This window comes from Solanum lycopersicum, chromosome 2 (assembly GCF_036512215.1).
Source record: "Solanum lycopersicum chromosome 2, SLM_r2.1".
Classification (NCBI taxonomy): Eukaryota; Viridiplantae; Streptophyta; class Magnoliopsida; order Solanales; family Solanaceae; genus Solanum; species Solanum lycopersicum.
The window spans coordinates 49,177,000-49,196,906 of NC_090801.1; the positions used below are offsets into that span (position 1 = coordinate 49,177,000).

The 19,907-nt window shown below is 30.6% G+C and overlaps 1 long non-coding RNA gene and 1 pseudogene across 1 annotated transcript; one reads left to right on the plus strand and one right to left on the minus strand.

Annotated features, from left to right (window-relative positions):
- Nucleotides 1-580: 580 nt before the first annotated feature.
- LOC138342136 (G2/mitotic-specific cyclin-2-like) lies at nt 581-2,197 on the plus strand (annotated as a pseudogene).
- Nucleotides 2,198-5,584: 3,387 nt separating this feature from the next.
- LOC138342303 (uncharacterized) lies at nt 5,585-7,879 on the minus strand. The gene is made up of 3 exons (XR_011215153.1): nt 7,822-7,879; nt 7,474-7,505; nt 5,585-5,986 (listed from the first exon to the last, which is right to left on the minus strand). It is a non-coding gene; the product is annotated as an uncharacterized lncRNA (long non-coding RNA).
- Nucleotides 7,880-19,907: the final 12,028 nt, after the last annotated feature.

A 19,907-nucleotide genomic window follows, 5' to 3' on the forward strand; every position in this document is an offset into this window, starting at 1 on the left:
GCGCGAATTATCACAGTAATCCTTGTTTCAATCTTTAAATTATTATTTTTTGATGTGTTTTCATTTTATATAATTAATTTGGGGTTTTCTTTCTCTTGATTTTAGAACAAATGAGAGGTTAGACCATAAACGTCAAATTTAATTTTTTTTTAATTTTGTATATAGATTTTAGTAATGTCACTATTGCTTAATTATATTTTTGGTTAGTTAGCTGATACATAAAGCATAAATTTTTAAATGAAGGAAATTTGGTGCTACACAAATTGGTACCTTACACCAACATTACCTCGAGGTAAAAAAATTCGATCTCATATCACGTGAAAAATTAAAACATAAAAGTTGATTTCTTAAAATTTTTAAAGTGTACTCAAATGACTTTGAACAGGAAACCAAGAAACCAAAACCAACTATTGGAGATTTTACGATATGGGAGGAACATGACACAAATGAATCATTATCAAATGACAAGGTCACACAAATTGTTAGAAAATTTATTTTTAATTTTACTTTCTAGTGGTATTAATTTGTGTTGATGATCTATACATATGCGCGATTACAAATTCAGGAGGTGGAGATTGAAATGGAGGATGTGTTTGAGGAGGCGTTAATAGACATTGACAATGATGATGCAAAAAACCCTCTTGCTGGAGTTGAATATGTGGGAGATTTGTATGCCTACTACAGGAAAATGGAGGTTAGTCTAGTTTCGTTAAAAGGATCTAAGTTATATATATAGCGCGAATAATGTTTACATGTTGTAAAGTTATACGTTATTGTTGGTCAACTTAATTTGATAGTATTATAAACATAAATATTTTGTTAGTGCGCAAAACTTTCTTCTGAAAATTTCAGCTTTGTTGAGGTAAATTTCATAAGTAATGAGGTAGGTATGTAGTCTTCATTCAATCATTTGATTGTTAATTGAGTTTCAACTGAAAAAATATTTTTTTTTCAAATCGAGAATTTTTTTTCGGGTTAGTGATGCAAGGTTTATTAGAAGCTTGGTGGATAATGGGGCCGCACCCTCAAAGTAAAATTTTTAGGTTTCAAACGTTACTACCTTTTATAACAAACTACAATAACTATTCTTTCACTATTGATGGATTGTTTAATTACAAGACTATATAAATTTATCATGTCTTCTTAAATTATCAACCTTATGGTTAGTTAAAACTTTTAATATCAATTACTTCCTTTCCTTGATTAACATAACACATACACAATAGATGTAATTTAATAAGTACGTTACGAATATATCACTCAATTTGTTAGTAAAAATGTATTTTTTTCTTTTTTGACAATTTTTTAATTTTAACTTTTCACATAACATATTTAAAATCATGTAAATGACATTTTAAAACATTCTATGTATATGACAACAGAAGATTTAGTATCTTAATAAACTCTGTACCAAGTCAAAACAAATGGTGTAGAGTACCTTTTTCTACCTATTTTACTTTTTTCTGAAATTACAAGTAATATTGCCCAATGTATTTCAGGTTTATAGTTGTGTTTCACCTTACTATATGGAATTGGTGATTATTTCGTATGAAACCTACACAAAAAAAGACGTTATTGAAATGGTAAAAATAATCATCGCAATTATCTCAGTTATTTTTTATACTTCATAAATTCCTAAATAATTTTAGTGCAGGAGAAATTGATGCTCAACACATTGCAGTACAATATGTCCTTTCCAACTGCATACGTTTTTATGAGAAGATTTCTCAAAGCTACTCAAGCTGATAAAAAGGTTATAATAGCACAAAAAATAGTTATTTCGTATTTTATTTTATTCGTTTTTCATATATAGTATCTGAATTACTTTGTTGTAATTATTATGTACCAGCTAGAGGAATTGTCTTTCTTTTTAATCGAGCTTTGTCTCGTGGAATATGAGATGTTGATGAATTCACCATCATTTATGGCATTCACAAGAATCACTTATGTGAGTACATCGAGTATACTAATGAATTACTTCGTTTTTCTATATTGTAATTCTCTCTTTTACTACTTATTCTAATTATTTCGCTTCTTTGCAATTCTTTAATTTAGGGAATGCGCAAAATTGATAGTGAGGTATCACGAGAAGGCAAAAACAGGGGAACTAATAGGGGTGCATAATAAGTATAACGCAACCAAATTTGGGTATGTAGCAAAAGTTGAGCCAGCATATTTTCTAGTCCAAGACTCATGAGGAACAAACGTTACGCGATAATATCATTAAACAACAGGATATATTTTGTGCAAGTTCGAGTTAATGACATGAAAGAAGTTACTAGTAACCGTTTGTTGCCCTAGTGGTGAATTTTGTTAGTACTATTTATTTTATTTTTTCTTGAAAAACTCATGACTTGTTTTATTCATGTTCAATTTGGAAACATACGTGGTTATAATTTAATTAGGTTATGTAATTTATGGAAAAAATTTATTTCTTTTTCTGAAGTATATCATTTGATATTTAGATTTTTAATTTGGTAGTAAAAATATTCTTCATTTGATTGTCCGCACGTTTTTTCTTTGAAACATCTCAAAGATACATTTCAAACATTATGACATATGTCTATTAAAGATATTTAAATCATGTTTTGAAAATATTTTAACAACGATGATAATCTCAAAAAAGTTTTGTATTCAATATTCTAATATTCTGATTTTCAACAATTTCAATTGATATAATATCGGATTCGAATTTTTAAACTCACTTTAAAATATCAAGATTTGTTCAATAATAGTTAATTTTACGTTTTATCTAAATTATAATAGTGAAGAAGAAGAAACGATTTGGATGGTGTTGTAGGGCATTTGTATAAATAAAAAGAAAGTATATATATAGACTATAGTGCTCCTTTTTAGAATTCAAAAGTCTTTATAATAATCAATTGGTAGCATTCATGAAGGATTATTTCCAAGCAAAGCATGGTATGAGTTCTTGTGTCATTACTTAATTGCTTTCTTTTCTTCCTTAATTTTATCGATACATCTTTCGTATTTGTTATGTCCTTTATTTCAATTTATTTGATTTGAATTAGAATATTTATGAAGAGATATCTCTTTATTTTTTATGCATTTTTCATAAGTCACACGATTTAAATATGCTAAGAACAAAAACTTCATTCGTTTAGCACATTATTTCCCCATATTATATACTAGATGAGCATGTCCCTTGTCAACACGGGTCCAACACTTCATATTTTGAAGTAGTTAATGTTTTACATTGTTATTTAGTGATAAAAGATAAACTTATATACTAGTATCATTAGCTCTATGTAAAAGATACATATATATATATAAATGATAAAGCTATATATGATAGATTATAGATACGTTTTCAAATGTGTATATTGGCAGAACTAATCTTTACAATGTTTTCAGTTCAATCATTTTATTTTTTAAAATGATTAGCGACTAACTTTTCTAATTTTTTCCTTGCTCGTATATTTATTTGCTATACCATATAGTACACTTCTACTACCTGTCATCTTAAAATAATTATGTGATGTAGTGCACATGTTTTTCTCTGCTAAAAATTAATTAATGACGAAATTTAATTATGAAGCAAATTGATAAAATCAACAAATTATTTATTGCTTTGACAAATCTTTCTATAATAGATCTTAAAATAAATATGACTTTATTACATACTTCACAATGTTATTAGATACATGTGATTAAATTTTTTATATATACGCCAAATACAAGTAGTAAATGTTTTAATTACTTCATAGTATGTGTAGGAGCGCATTTCACCAACTTTCCACGAAGTCACCATTTCGAAAAGAAAATAACTAAAAGTTAAATTTATTTTTAAAAATATCATATTATCGTATCTCAATATTTTAAGCAAAAACTAAAATTCATTTATCCATATTTACATCATCAAATATTAAATTTATTTTTTTTTAAAAAAATCATATTTTATTGCATCTCAATATTTTAAGCTAAAACTAAAATTCATTTATCCGTATTACATCATCAAATATTTTCAACGTCTTTATTTGAATGACTTAGAGCTCATTTAATTTGGATTGACTTAAAAAGTATCTTTTAAGTTAATAATATAAAGAAAAAATGAAATGGTTTTTAAGTCAAAAAATAGAAAGCAGGGCGAGACCTAATTTTGATTCTTGACTTATTTCAAGTCATTTTAAACTTATTTTAAATAATTTTTGTCCTTGCCAAATACTTCCCGACATATTTTAAGTTTTTTTTATATATATATTTGTCAAACACCTCCAAATGTTAAAAAAAAAAAACAAAGTCGTTTTGCCTTATTTAGTTGGTTTTAATTTTTCTAAAAGAATATAATAGAGTACGCCTGTATTTGAATGAACCGCAACATTTATTTTTTGAAAATTACTATAACTATTAGTATTACTAGTTTATAACAACTAGTATTGTTAGTTTACTACTATTGCTGCAAGCAAATAATAGAAAATTTTATTTTATGAAAACAATACCCAAGTTTTTTCATATTTTTATTATTGAAAAAAACAGTCATGATTTTATGTATTGAAAAAACTTCATAATGCATTTAAAATAGAGAAAGATATAAAAAGAATTGTAGGGCGCAGACTACTTTTAAAGTTGACCTAATATATTATTTTGGATGAAGTGAGTGAGGGTTAATAGGAACGACAGTGTTAAAGGATCACAGTTATAGTTAGCTCATAAACGGCGAACGTCCCTTTTGATGTATGTTTTTAGAGAGATGTTTAAGATTCATAAAGTATCTATTTTGGTGATTGATCATATTTATAGTACAATTCAAAAAGTAACAATGTTCCTACAAAGTCCAAATAAAATTATTATGGATGGACTTGAACACAATGTTTTTAGAGGAAAATGCGCGAGATGAGACGTTTTATGTAGAATAGGTATAAAACTTATTCAATCACAACAACAAAAATTAGAGATACAAAACAAGAGTACATACATAGCTCTAATTATAGAAGCTAAGTGAAGTATTTTGTGCCTCCAACTCTTAATTAGACTAATTAGTATTAGTGAAGGTTCACCTCCTTATGTATCATCAAGTACCTACAATTTCTTAGAAATCCTATGCAACCAAATATCAACTGTAATAATGCAATTGCCAGCCACATTTACGAAATATAAGAATCAAAATTAACCAGGTTTTAAAACAAGACATATTTAACATTAATAACAATCTAAGAATTAAAAGGTGATGTAAATCTTTTTATCACTTTTGATTAATAGGAAAATTGAGGATTTTGACTATGGATATATAGATTCTTGAAGGAAAATTACTGAATTCTAGATACAACATTATTAATATTATAAAGGCATTTTGAATCAAAGGGGGGGGGGGGGGGGGAGGGGAAGAGGAGTATATTTGTACCAAAAATAATGAGTAATTGACACTATTTTTAGATAAAAATGTTTGTAAGTTTTTTGGGTAGGTTAGAGGTATTTTTGACCCTTTTTCGAAGCATAGTCGTTGCACGGAAACTCTATGATCAAATTGAATCCACCTAGCAAAGCAAAAACAAAATGCTACAGGAAAATAGGCAATAAAATCATATGATAATGAACAATTTAACATAGCATGTACAATGAACTGAAGAACTAGTTCCTCCACCAATATCTTCTGTCTACATCAACAATTTCATATGGATCTCTCTCTCTATATATATATAGTCATAAAAAGAGAATATACATACACTACTCTCCACTGTCTTCTTCAAGTTCCTCCACGGCAACAAGTGCTTCTTCACTGTCAAAGAATCCGATGTAGTCTAGCGACCTGGAGAAACAGCATAGCATATAATTCCTCTGGGCCTACTGCAATAAGATGTCAACAGGAATATGAGCATCCGAGTTAAGTCCGAGATATATAGAGAGAGAATGAGAAAGACGAGAATAAACTAACAATTATTTAATCCGGGGAATTCATGCAAACTTGCCCTCTCTAGAGTACTATCAACCACGTTCCTCGCCACTTCCATTGCCCCGTTCTGATATTCTGCAATTATTAAAGTCACCCACAGTTGATGTGAGTTAAAATCACCCACAATTATTAGATTCCCTAACTCTAAAAAATAAATACTAAGATTTTTGCCTAGAACTAGACTTTCTCTAAATCCCGTTAGTCGAACAAACAAGTATCCAACAACAAAAAGAGATTCCTACCAAAGACTTGACCTGATAAAAGAGTAACTCATGTATAGATTCTTTGCTTCTATTGTATTATGATCTGACATTAAATTCATATTGATGTCGAGATCTACAAGTCTCTCAAATACAACTTTCTATCCTTTTCTTCTTTTATCACCTTCAATCATCATGTTTTCGCACATACTGACCAATGCATGTGGAGGTCTACATAGAACATAGCAAACCAGACTCTCATCTTATCATGTGTTTTTTTGGGTCAGATGTGATAATTCTAATCTTAATGACCCCGTATGACTATATATCCGCGCAATTTTTAGGAAATTTATCTTGTGGATACACATGGATTTACATTACTCGCAATCACTCCCATATAACATCTCTGATCTCGCTGCCGTTGCATACAACTTGTGTTTCACTTTGTTAAGCGTTCACGTATAACATAACTGTCTTAGCACTCCTCCGTTTCCACAATCCTCTTTTAGCTTGTGTCACATCTTCATCAATCATATCATTCTCCTCAAATATGAGAGCAAATATTTCCACTCTCTACATTTGGGCACCACTATCTCATCTAGTGATCTCATTCGAGTGATCTTATCATAACTTGCAGTGAACATAGTTTGTCAAATTTCTACTTTTTATAGGTAGTTTGTTTTATTTCTAATTAACCTAAATAAAAGGCTAAAACCACAGTTCTTCGTCATAGTTCCAACTATTCCAACCTCAGTTGACTTTCTCGCTAATTTCACCAATTAAAGAGTATCATCTAAAATAAGCATTCATCATCCAACCTTTCTTCAGCTTATTCATAAGTGTAAAATAGTATTATACAGATCCCCACAATAAACCACCTTTTCCGGATACAAATTTATATCTCATCTCGTTATTTTCATACTAATATCACTCTTTTGTACAGTTCATTTCTGACATTTATATATTTTATCTGAATTTGTGTCTTCTATATCCCCACCAAACCCGCATTCTCAACCTATAAATTTCAATAAATATTTTTAACAAAAAAATAAACTCCTAACAGGTATAAATCCAAATCAGTTCTGTCGCCCTTGTAAAATCTCAAATTTCATATACCATGTAACAATACAAATAAGTTGTCCATTTATATGAAACATCACAAATAATGTGCATCACAAAAATATTAAGTGTATTGCTCCTAATAGGCCAGTTTTGCATTAAAATACTAGACTTAAGTAACATTTGGAAAATACTGTAAGAGGATTTATTTGCTCCTAAATCAAGAGATTATTCCCTCCAAACCTAAGGGTATATTTACAGTTACAAGGATATCAAATTGGGAAATATATAGAATGATATTACCTGTTTTGTCAGCTTCGTCCTGATCTTGTTCTCTGCATGCGGAAAAGATACTTTGTCAGAAGTGATAGACGCAAGGCAGAAAATTACCCCATTGATCAAAATAATCAGAGTAAAAATCTTGAGCCACTCACAAGTTTATCTATTATCCAACTTAATTAGAAAGGCTTAGACTATTTTTTGGCAAGTGAATATGAATCTAAGTAATATTTTTTTTCCTTTGGTGACTTGTAGGACAAGAAACAATGAGTAATAATGAGACAAGGAGATGCATATAATCATATCAGCTAAATCAGGAGGTGTGAGATTCTCCAGCCAAGTGAAAATCCATAGATATATGTCCAGACTTACTGGTTTGATTGCGGCTGATCAAAGTGAGGAAATAGCCCTTGTTGTACAAGATATTCCTAAAAGGAAAAGAATGATTGTAAAAAAATATAAAGGAATGAAGGAAGCATATACCCGATAATTATGCACACATCATGCTCTATGTCCAGAAACATATGATAAAATCACGCGTCTTTTTGTTGAAGATGAATAAAACGCAATCTTTTTTTCAAAAAAAAAACAATTATTTCCAGACACATATCAAAAGGATTCTTTTTACACCCTTGATACCTCCAAATGGGCAAGATAATGACTTTTAAATTATATAGATGAAAAATGTTCAATCCAGAATATCTTATATTGTGCCAAGAAAACATGTTTGATGAATCAGTGACACTTACCAGTAATATGACATAAAAACATACATCATGTTCAAGAGAAATAAATAGACATATTAATATTCTAATATTTAATGAAATGATGATGAAAACATTTCAATGAACAATAAAGTCTGTAGACACATATATAATAAAATCTAAAGTATATTTCTGTATTGACATAATAAAATCTGAAGGACAGTGTCTATCATGTCATACTTGACACTAAAATCTGTAAAGTTTATTTTTAATAAATTAACATTGTCGGAGCTTAGGTTATTTAGATTAGTAAGAAAATGAATCTAAAAAAGTAATTGCAAGGGTTGAAAGTAGTTCAATGGTGTCCAATAAGAGAAACGAATAACAAATAGACAATATTTTTTTGTTTGATTTTTTCTGTTGCTATTTTCCCCTTTGTTTTTCATAGTAAATGTTTTTATTCTTTTTCCTTACAGATGCCCACCATTAATATTTAGTGCCATTTCAGTAATCAGTACGACCACTAATGAGAATGGTTACACTAAGACACTAAGACCGCATCTACATTTTCAACACATAGAGACACTACATTTATAAACTCAATTCATTAGCCTGTGACCTCTTGGTGCATCTTTGACAATCTCTCTAAAACAATCTAATTCAAGTTCTTACTAGATCAATCTGCAAAAGCTATTTCTGCACCAATTCTACTAAGCAAATTTCTAATACTCCCTGAATTTCAATTTGTTTGTCCTGCTTTCTTTGTTAGTCTATTTAAAAAAGAATATCTCTTTCATGTTATGACAACTCTTTTAGTTCTAACTTTTCACATGTTCAAGACCACAATATTAAAGAATGTTATGGAATTCTACCTATCTTTAGTTTAAGACCACACAAAGGTCTTCTTTACTTTCTACAACTTCATGCCAAGTCAAAACCAAACAAATAAATTGAAAATGGAAGGAGTCATACTTTTACCTTTTTAAGCTGTAATTTAACTTATTTACCTCTAGGTGTAAGTTTGCGACAAATGTACTAAGTGCCTGTATGGATTGACTTATTTTAAGTATTTTTAAGACAAAATATTTTTAAAGCACTTTTGTAGTATATGTGTAAAATAAAAAAGTGCTATTAAGTGGTGCATGCATTGTGGCAAAAATAGTATGACTTTTGGCTTATAAGCTAAAAGCCCAAAGCCAATCCAAACAGGCTCTAAACATCTTTCTAACATAACTTTTACCTCATTGAGTTCTAAGTTATCATTAACCTTTATTTATTTAAAAGAGAGTGATACCCGATTTTCTAGATTGGCCACACTGCATGCACCACTTACACATTCTACAATTCCAACAAGCAAAACTTAAAGACAACATGCAAAAATTCTTTACCTGCATCCTCTCAGAGGACATCAACTGATGAATTAGTTCAGGATTTGGCATCATATCCCCAGGATGAGAGTTGGGGTCGAGCCCCATAATCTAACTACCAAGATACTCAAGAAATGAGAAGCTTGACAAGAAATTCTCCATCACAAACAACAAAAAAAAGAAAACCAGGAGAAAAAAGAATAAAACCTTAAACTCGATGACTGTACGTAATCTTTAGTACAAATTAAATAAATACCTGGTTTATGTGCTGCATTATCTGTGAGATGGATGGGTACCCTATTAACTGATTTTCAGAAGAGGCGCCAGGTATACCACCTAGCATTTGCTGCAAATCTGCTATGTCATCCAAACCACCAGGAGAGGGTCCCCATATATTCCTAGAAGCATTTGATCTGGGAGCGGTATTCATTTGGGCACCTCCAACTGCAAAATAGAGTAAAAAGACAATACCCCGCTTATCAAAAGTAGTTGAAAAAGGGGGAAGGGGGGGAAGCAAGATAATGAATGCTACATACATAAGACATTAGCTAATACAGTTAAAAGTATAAAATTGTTTTAAAGAAATCCTGACAAAATTATGCTAAACTTTGAAATATTTTTACCAGAGAAAAACAAAGAAAAAAAGTAGCTATAGAGAACATGTGTTCAAATGTTCAAGTGCTAAGCACAAATTGCATGAGTATGATGACTTCATGGCACCCAAGCAGTGAAGATGCATGAAAGCATCTCCAGAACGAGAAATAGGAAAGAGATAAAAAGTTTCTTTTAATATGCAGAAGACCCTGGTGAACAAGATAGGAGATGAAGTAACAAGGTTAAATCTAGCGGCAAATAGAATTAGATCCACAAACTTGCTAGAAACTTACAGTCAGCTGATGCCCAAGGATCCGAAAATGGGTTCGAGTTTGGAGCAGGAGGATTAGCAGTTGTGTCAGAACCAGTAGCTGGAGGGTTAGTTGACCGGTTTCTGCCTTGTTCCTGGGCTCCCAAAAGAGCCACGAACGGGTTTGTCCCTGAATCATTTCTTGTATCTTCAGCCATGCTTGTTGCATTCAGAAATGGCTCTTGGACATTCTCATACATGTGCCTTAGCATGTTAAATTCCTCAGGAGACGATTCAGTGTGGCTCAATGACCATTGAATAGTTCTTATCATCTCATGCATGAGTTCATTACGTGCAGCCTCCCATGTCTGGAGAAATATAGCAGGGTCATTGAATATGTGTGGGAGCTCAGGATTAAGATTCACATACTCTCGCATTTGAGGACTGTTCACGATAAAGTTGCAGATGATTTCTAGGTCATGGACTAGATCCTGAACTAGAGACATATTCAATATCTCTCTCATCATGTTGGAGTCATGTTGCTGGACCTGCTCAAAATCTGGAAGTCCAGCTCCAAACGAACCACCTCTACTTCCTAGTCCAGAAAAGAGTGGACCTCCACCGACTCTGGCAAACAGCCCCCCTATAGTGGGAACAACAAACCTGGGAGCATCCTGATTAGCATTTGGATTTACAACATTGGTTGCACTAGCAGAAGAAGCTGCGGCAGAACCTTGAATAAGATGAACTGTGTGGTCTGCCTCCAGACCTGCTCGCCACATATATTAAAATTAAATTTACTCTGATTCATATTCTGACAGCTGATAACATGCAACAAGGGAGCAGATAAAATAGAAGCTCCATGACTCTTGATAGTATAAGATTCCAAAGCTTAATCTAGAATGCTATGTGGTTATAAGTAATCAATCATGAATCAGATCAACATAATTGGTATTAAGTAGCATCATGTTAAAGACAAGAGAATACATGCTAAATCAAATCTACGTAGTAAAATGGAAACTGAACTGCAACAAATATGCAGATTCCCCGCTATTGCAGATCCACGCACACAGCTTCATACTCTAATAAAAGCCCAATAAACCCCAATACCACTGCATCATTCATCTATATTACTTTTTTCCACTTATTGACCTTTACCTATTTCTTATCCCAAGACAAAACATGTCGATTAGGGAGTATATTGTAACAAATAAGCAAGACTTTAAATCTATTAGAATTGAAATTTGGTCCTAATGCATTAACACACAACTTATCGATTATTTACATCTATTCTGGAAAGAACACAAACAAAGAGGTTAAATTTGCACACAGAGATTAAATTTGCACTTCTAAATCGAGAAATTAAGGAATATTTTGTCAACGTAATCCTACCTATCAAGATGGAGCGAATGAGCTCATGACGTCAAGTATTGTACGTAGGAGTCGAATGTAGGCTTTCAAAAATTACTACTCCCTTCAATTGCAGGATATCTCCTTCACAACCGTCAAAGAAGATACTTCTACATTCTAAGAATATCCACAATCTCAACACCCGCTAATAGTTCGAATAAATTATTTTCCAAAACCAGATTCTACTCCATTTCAGGAAACAACTTCTATATGCATTATTTCTTTTTCTTGTTAAAACAGTTCTCAATGCATTATTTTCCACAATGAACAAATAATTCAAATTACTCCTCAGAACAGGAAAATGCATTAGCATATAATCCCAAGCCAACCGAACTACAGTTCTCTACATTCAGTAGTTAAAGCCCAAAAAGAATCTGAACTTTCAGATATTTAACATGCACCTCTATATAACATACAAGTTAAAAAACATACAACTATTCTTTTAAATAATTATTTTTAATAATGTTTACAACATTAATATCACAAACCCTAACAAGTTCGTAATTGAGGTACATTTGATTGATTGATCAGCAACATGAGTAATAAAAAGTAAACACAAATAATTCAGCATTACTAATAAAGTAGCACAAAAATATTTAGATAAGAGTAATTAATTATTACCACAGCTTTTTAGGGTTTGATCATCCTTTAAGATCCGGCCGCTATAGATATCTTTCTGCTCCTCTGCAGGGATATCAGTCGGGTGGGAAAGGATGGACTTGAATAATCCGACGGTGGAATCGATGCTGACTTGAACAGATAACTTAGAGTCGTTGACACATCGGATGTTGATGGTGACCGTTTCACCAACGCCGGCGATGTCGCCGGAATCGTCTTTCACCGTTTGATAAGTATCACCTCCGTCCATACTGAAATTCCGTCTCCTCAACAACAAGGATGAAAAATGTGGATTGAATCGGTGAGAATGAGAGTAGAAGAAATTGAAGAGGTAGCTTAGCTCAGTGCATTTCACACTTAGGCGGAAAGAGCCAGAAGAGTGAAGTAACTGAAATTGTTTTGGTGTTTATATAAGAACAAAAACATTACACTACTTCCACGTGTTCATATCATATGTTATATTTATTTATTTATTTTGATCAACTCATTTAATTAAAGTTATTTTTATTTTTTTAAATCTCTTTATGACGGTGATTTTTTTTAGGGTGATATCTTTTTTATAATGGACTGATTTTCTTCAAAAAGTAATTATTTTTTTATATTATTTATTTTTGTATAACAACATTCAACCTATAACAACGATAGAATTCATTATAACAGTATATTCTTTGTAAAATCATATGTTGGATTGATTTGGTATTTCATTAAAAATAATTAAACCTAATATGTTGGTTTATCAAATTTATAAACCAAAATATACTAAGATAAAATTGATTCTTCTATTTCAATTTCAATTAATTAGTTTTTTCGATTTTCTTAAAATTACACAATAATTAAAAAAGAGATCAAATATATTTTTACTTTTACCTAGGTCACAGGTTTGAAAGTTGTAAATTATAAATGTTAAATAAATGTGAATTCCACTACTCGAGGCTAGAAGGGCGGAATCTTTTCTACCTATTGCATATAAATAGGTTGAGATGACGAAGTGGATGCGCCTTGATTTCCTCAAATTCCTTACTTAATATCGCAATGGAGTCTTCACCCCTGCCTTTAGAAGAGATAGCCATCATATTGTATTTGATTTTCATGTGTTAAGCTAACCATCTTCAAATTGCGCGGTTATTTTTATATTAGTATAAAATATTTTTATTGAAATATCAATATATTCAGTCTGATAAAATTCAAGCCTATAATTATTTGGATACAAATTAAGATATTTATAAAGTAAATTGTTAAAATTTTTGACTTGGTGTAACTGTGACTTCCGTTCGACTACAAAATAAAAAAATTCATATATGTTTAGAAGTCCAAATCAAATAATATATCTAAACATTGAAAAGTATAAACTAATTTAAAATATATCAGCAACGAAGATAACAATTAAGAAATTTATGCATAGAAAGAATAAAATTATATTATAATTTTGTATGCTTGAAAATAAATATGTAATCCTACAAGTATAATATGACCTTTATTAATATTGCACTTGTTTTTTCTTATAGAGAGTGCAAGACATATTCAGGCAATTGATACGAGACTTGAAGAAAGTGTGATCTTCAAATTCAAGAATGAACTACTTTTAGGTTGTCATGGATTCTTCTACATCTTCTTGTCCATATCTTAAGACACATACATTAAACTATTAGCTTGTGTTTTCTAGCTTTTGCGGTTGCATCCTCATTATTGACTAATTAAAGTGTTGTACTTCCACTTTCCGTTTCAAGTGTTAAATTTTACAATGTTTTAACTATTGATTGAGTTTATGGAAACTCAATCATTTATCAAATTTTAAATTGCTTTTAGTTGTTTCTTTCATAATTTGATTTTCACCATTTAATAAGTATCACCTCCGTCCATATTGAAATTTCGTCTCCTCAGCAACAAGTATGAAAAATGTGGATTGAATCGGTGAGAATGAGAGTAGAAGAAATTGAAGAGGTAGCTTAGCTCAGTGCATTTCACACTTAGGCGGAAAGAGCCAGAAGAGTGAAGTACTGAAATTGTTTTGGTGTTTATATAAGAACAAAAACATTACACTACTTCCACGTGTTCATTTCATATGTCATATTTGTTTATTTATTTTAGTTAACTCACTTGATTAAATTTTTTTTTAATTTATTTGTCTCTTTCTTTAAATTTCTTTATGACGGTGGATTATTTTTTAGGGTGATATCTTTTTATAATGGACTGATTTTCTTTAAAAAGTAATTATTTTTTTATATTATTTATTTTTGTATAGTAACATTCAACCTGTAACAACGATATAATTCATTATAACAGTAATTCTTCGTAAAAAATCATAAGTTGGATTGGTTTGGTATTTCATTAAAAATAATTAAACCTAATATGTAAGATTTATCAAATTTATAAACCAAAATACACTAAGATAACATTGATTCTTCTATTTCAATTTTAATTAATTAGTTCTTTCGATTTTCTTAAAATTACACAATGATTGAAAAAGAGATCAAATATATTTTTACTTTTACTTAGGTCATAGGTTTGGAACTTGTAAGTTATAAATGTTAACTAAATGTGAAGTCCACTACTCGAGGCTAGAAGGGCGGAATCTTTTCTACCTATTGCATATAAATAAGCTAAGATGACGAAATGAATGTGCCTTGATTTCCTCAAATTCCTTACTTAATGCCCCAATGGTATCTTAACCCCCTGCCTTTAGAAGAGAAAGCCATCATATTGTATTTGATTTTCATGTGTTAAGCTAACCATCTTCAAGTTGAGCGGTTAATTTTACATGAGTACAAAATATTTTTATTGAAATATTAATATATTCAGTCTGATAAGATTCAAGCCTATAGTTATTTGGATACAAATTAAGATATTTATAAAGTAAATTGTTAAAATTTTCGACCTGATGTAACTGTTACTTCTGTTCGACTACAAAATAAAAAAATTCATAAATATTTACAAATTCAAATCAAATAATATATCTAAACATTAAAAAGTATAAACTAATTTAAAATATATTAGCAACGAAGATAACAATTAAGAAAATTATGCATAAAAAGAATAAAATTATATTAATTATGTATGCTTGAAACTAGATATGTAATCCTACAAGTATAATATGGTCTTTATTGATATTGTATTTGCTTTTTTCTTATAGAGTGCAAAACAATATTCAAACAATTGATACGAGACCTCACTTAAAGGAAACATGATCTTCAAATTCAAGGATGAACTACTTTTAAGTTGTCATGGATTGTTCGACATCTTCTTGTCCATTTCTTAAGACACATACATTAAACTATAAGCTTGTGTTTTCTAGCTTTCGCAGTTGCATCCTCATTATTGACTAATTAAAGTTTTGTACTTCCACTTTCCGTTTCAAGTGCTTAAATTTTACAATGTTTTAACTATTGATTGAGTTTATGGAAACTCAATCATTTATCAAATTTTAAATTGCTTTTAATTGTTTCTTTCATAATTTGATTTTCATAACTACTCATGACGGGTTAAGTTGAGTTAGTAGTTAGTCCTCCCATTAAAGAATTAGTGTGAGCGCCATTCATTATAATTTAAATCGTGATATAAAATTTCTATTAAAATCATTCCTCAAACTGCCACGAAAGCTCACTGTGAAACTCAAGGAGAAAGTGAAAAGTTCATACCATCGAAATTAGATCCTTAACTTCTGGCAATCAATAACCAGCAAAAGCATTGCACAATATGAAATGAACAATTTTTCTTGACAGAACTGATACAAATACTCTTTTAAGGAAAGTTGCAAATATTAAAGCTTATCATCGAAAATTACAGTTAAAGGAGATGGTGTTGAGGTTGCATTAAGCTTCTAAATTTCACTTACCCCTGAATTCTGTTGTTATAAATAAATGGAAAAGGCTTAAAATTGTCCCTAAATTATGTGAAATAAATGTCATAATTAAATTTTAATTTTCATAGCTAAAATTTATAATATTTAACTGCGAATTCTAATTTGTCGATATTATAACAACATGTTTTTTTAGATGAATTTTTCAATCAAAATTTAATAAATTATAAGGCAATATTTTTTTTTATGAATAAGATACATTATTAGTGACGAAATAATGTGTCACAAATAACTTTAAAATCGTTACTAACACTACCAAACAAATGAAGTCAATAAATTTTTTGGTGGGAAATTTTAGTGGACAAAACTTTGCTATGAATTTTTATGTTTCGTCACTAAAAATATGTATCTCATATATTTAAGCATGAAAAGTAAACTTTTGTCACTAAAAACGAATGATTAGTGACGAATTTGATATCATAGCTAATAATTTCGTTACTACATATCATATTTGTTATTGTGTAATTATATTAATCACTCTTAAATCTTTATACTAAGCCATATAAATCAGATCATATTATCATTATCCAGTTGATTGAGTTATGTGAGAAAAAGAATAAGAAAAAGAGCGTGAGCAATAAATGCTCTTCGATGAGAATTTGTTGCTACGTTTATTTGAATCGATAAGTAGCTAATCTAATATTATTTATTATAATATGCTCGTTAAATAAGAAAATAAAAAGGAGTGTGATGGTTTGTTTTGGAAGTTTTGGTGGGGATAAAATCTGAAAGTCGTCATTAATTGATGACCAAATTCCTTTCCATTTGAGAGGTTGAAATTTGAAAAAATAAAAAAATGCACAGGTGGTTTTTACGTATGTTTTTTACGTTTTCTCCATTCAATATATATTGTATGTAACTTAATAATAATTTGGGTCTTTCTTTTATTTTATTGTTATAATTATTTAACAAAATATCAAAGTGTAGGTACTATTATTATTATTATTATTATATGCAATTAAATATTAATGATATTATATTATATGAAAATTATTACGTTGTATTATTTTGAAAAATTGGAACTTAACCCTAGACTTGAAATATGGAAAATATGATAATTAAAATGTTAATTGACATCAAGATTTAGGAACTTAATTATAAACTTGGGTGAATTTTTGGTTCAAGGATAAATACAGTGTAATATGAGTGTTGTGAGTTTTGAAATCTTAATGTGACTATTTATTTGAATAGATTGCTTTGAGTTGGAAGTTAAAGGAAAGGGGAAGGCTCAAACTCCGAAGTGAATGTATGATTGATCAGGCAAGTGAATTTTCTAAACCCTTATTAAGTGTATGAAATTCACGTATTTCCTTGTGGTATGTGTTAGGGAAAAATAGGACTTGCTGAAGGGTTGACTTGTCCACCTTGATTAATTATAATGATGAAAAGGGATAATAAAGGTAACGCGATTAATTGTTTGTGTGTGATGGGTTGAAAATGGTCAAGTACCAATGTTATAAAGGCAAAGTTTACTACTATAGAATATGAATTGTATTACGAGAATGCCAAAGCATATGGGCATTAGCCGATATATTATTGACTTTATTTATTATGTGTGATTATATTCTTTACTGAACACATATTATTGTGATAATTGAGGTGATTATATCTCATAGCTGTTATTCTTATAATAGCCTGTATTTATAAGGTTAATAAACAGAAACAGGAATAAGATAAAGCATAAAAAATATAAAATACAATAATTAATCCGAGTCCACAGAAACTACTGTGTGTCCTTAAGAAATTTAATCCCCTCACTGTACCCAAGGTTATGGATTAATTTCTCCCAAGATAAAACGGATTAAACCTGTTAAAGAAATAGCGGTACCTCAAACTTCTTTAATTTCAACGAACTTAAGAACAACAACAAGTCACACAGACTCAGTCAATCGACACTTTGATTTTTATTTGAGAGAAAAATAAATGTAGAGAAAGAAAAAAATTTCAATGTTTGAAAAATCAAAAATTGACTTCCTTTTATAGCCATTTTCAGCAAGGAACATGTCTGTTGAGTGAAATCTGTTCAGACTCATTTTATCCAGAAAGTTGTGTCTTTTGGAAAAAATAACAACTTTTCAAAAAAATGTGTCTGTTAGGAAAATAACTACTTTTTGGAAAGTAACGACTTTTTTGAAAAGTAACGACTTTTCGGAATGTTACCGTTACCCGCAAATTTATAAGAGATAATATTAATAGGATTTATTTGATTTAACAAAAAATGATTAAATAAATTTTGTCCAAAAAATTTATCAATCAATCACATCATTTGCCAAATCCAAATCCAAAGCCAAAGCCAAAGCCAAAGCCAAAGCCGAGCGAGCGATGACGACGACGACGCGGGGGGGGGGGGGGGCATCTTCTTCTTAGCTCTTTTAAGAAGTAATGGAAGTGTTTCCTTCTATAAGGACAACAATTTCCATTTCTTTTGTCGATATGGGAGAAATGACTTTTCATTTGCACTTTGCAAATGACTTTTCATTTTTCCTCCAAAGTAGTTCCCTCACTTCTCATATTATCTTTTTTCTTTTCCCATTCACACTTGCTAAAACCCAACAATCCCCCACATGAATGGGGAAGGCTATTGTTAAAAAATATGCATGAAAAAACTTGTGTGTCTTGTAGGTAAAGGTTAATCGCATCTGGATAAGTAGGTTTCCCTTTAAACTTTCCGTAGTGAACATATATCGGATATACTCGGTCAATCGGTAGATTTAATATCTTTGAACCGTCGAGCTTTGGTGTATACCTAGACAACATATGTCACACAATCAACCCTTGAACTGTTCTTAGTTCTCATTGTTTTGTTCGTTTCAGCCATGAACACATCTTGGATAGTAAGTGCTTAAAGAACTGTCCTTACCGGATTCTCCTTGAAGCGGCTTACACTTCACACTTAGATAGGTGATTTCTAAATGTGTTATCCCAAGATACACCATTTGATATTCCCTGTATCAAACTTAGAAACCATTAAAAAGTCCTTATGTCTTTATCCTGGTTACTAAACATTGTCTCATCATGAGAATGAACCATCAAATAATAATAATAATTTTTTTCTTTTCTTTGACAATGTTGAACCATCATCAATGACTTTGTTTTATCTCCTTGAACCTAGATCTTGGGATCTCCAGTCTTCTGGTAGAGTTACCGCCACGATGACTTGTTCTCGACCATAGTCCCATTACCGTCGATGATTTCTCAACTCCCTCTCTATTTAGGCCTTTTGTAAGTGGATCCGACACATTATCTTTTGACTTCACATAATCAATTGTGATAATTCCACTAGAGAGTAGTTGTCTCACAGAGTTATGTCTTCGTCTTATGTGACGAGACTTGCCATTATACATAATGCTTCCAGCCCTTCCTATTGCAGCTTGACTATCATAATGTATGCATATAGGGGCCATTGGTTTGGGCCAAAATGGAATATCTTCTAAAATATTCCGGAGCCATTCAGCTTCTTCACCTGCCTTGTCTAAAGCAATGAATTCAGACTCCATTGTAAAGCGAGCTATACATGTTTGTTTGGATGATTTCCAAGATATTTCTCCTCCACCAAAAATGTATCCACTTGTGGATTTTGTTTTAGTTGACCCATTAATCCAATTTGCATCACTATATCCTTCATGAACGACTGGATATCTATTGTAATATAAAGCATA